Below are 1,125 nucleotides of genomic sequence, written 5' to 3' on the forward strand. Positions count from 1 at the left end.
AATTTCAAATGTAATTCCGCACATGAATTTCGTTAAACTCAGAGGTGCGAGCCGGGGTTTGAACCCACGACCTTCTGCTTGAGAGGCGAAAGGTCAAACCACTAGGCCACCACGGCTTACTACAAATATTATAATTATAATCTTGACCGTAGTCTGTCAGTCATTTTGATATTCCCGAGTTCACGACTAATAAAATTATTTACTAGGTAACACAAGGTTCTATGGAAGCCCTGGAATCAAATGGTTGACTGTACAAGTAACGTAAATTTAAACTACAGAAACGTTTCTTAAGCTTGGCTTCGACTATCTACTTAAGTTACCCGCAGCTGCGATAGCGCGCGATGCCAAGATCGTCTCATATGCCTAAGCTACCGGCTTGAGAGCGAATCATTTATATGAGTGCGCCATTTGGTGGCTTTCCAAAAAACTTGTCGGGCCTGTAAGATTTCAGTGAAGGTATATCATATCACTAACGTTAATACTTGTAAAGATTTACCTACTGTCATTTGGTGCAAATGGAAAATGGACATTATTCGAAATTATACGTCAAAGCAGGAAAATGTTAATTTGGAATACATCAACAGGAACGTTTGTCCATCCTGAATATCGTTGAAAATGGAACCTTGTCCTGTGGTAAAATTGTCGAATTCATGTAGGCTGAAAAAAAAACCGACCACTTGTATATACGTAAGTAGGTACACTCAGACATAATAATATGACGAATTGTAAATATGTTCCACCCAAAATCATTTGTTTGGCCTACATATTAAGTTAAGACTTGATTTAGATAACATTCACTTATTGCTTATTTAGTTTTGCTCCTAATTTGTAATGGAAAATATTACAGTAAAAATAAAATGCTTGTAAATATTTTTCAGGCAAAAAATTTGAATAAATTCACTTGTGTGTTTGGTATACATTTTGTTCCAAAATGGTCAATTCAAGTGGAACGATTTCTATTTGCACCAGATTACAGTAAATCCTTGAAGCCTAGCCAAGTTTACAAAGTCAGGATATGCCACGTTTGGGTAGCAGATTCCCTTTGTTGGTCTTCTTTGTACTTTTTGCATCCGTGATGAAAATATTTACCTCCTTCATATTTTTATCTAAGGCAGTAAGATGGGA

Source organism: Choristoneura fumiferana, chromosome 16 (assembly GCF_025370935.1).
Source record: "Choristoneura fumiferana chromosome 16, NRCan_CFum_1, whole genome shotgun sequence".
Lineage (NCBI taxonomy): Eukaryota > Metazoa > Arthropoda > Insecta > Lepidoptera > Tortricidae > Choristoneura > Choristoneura fumiferana.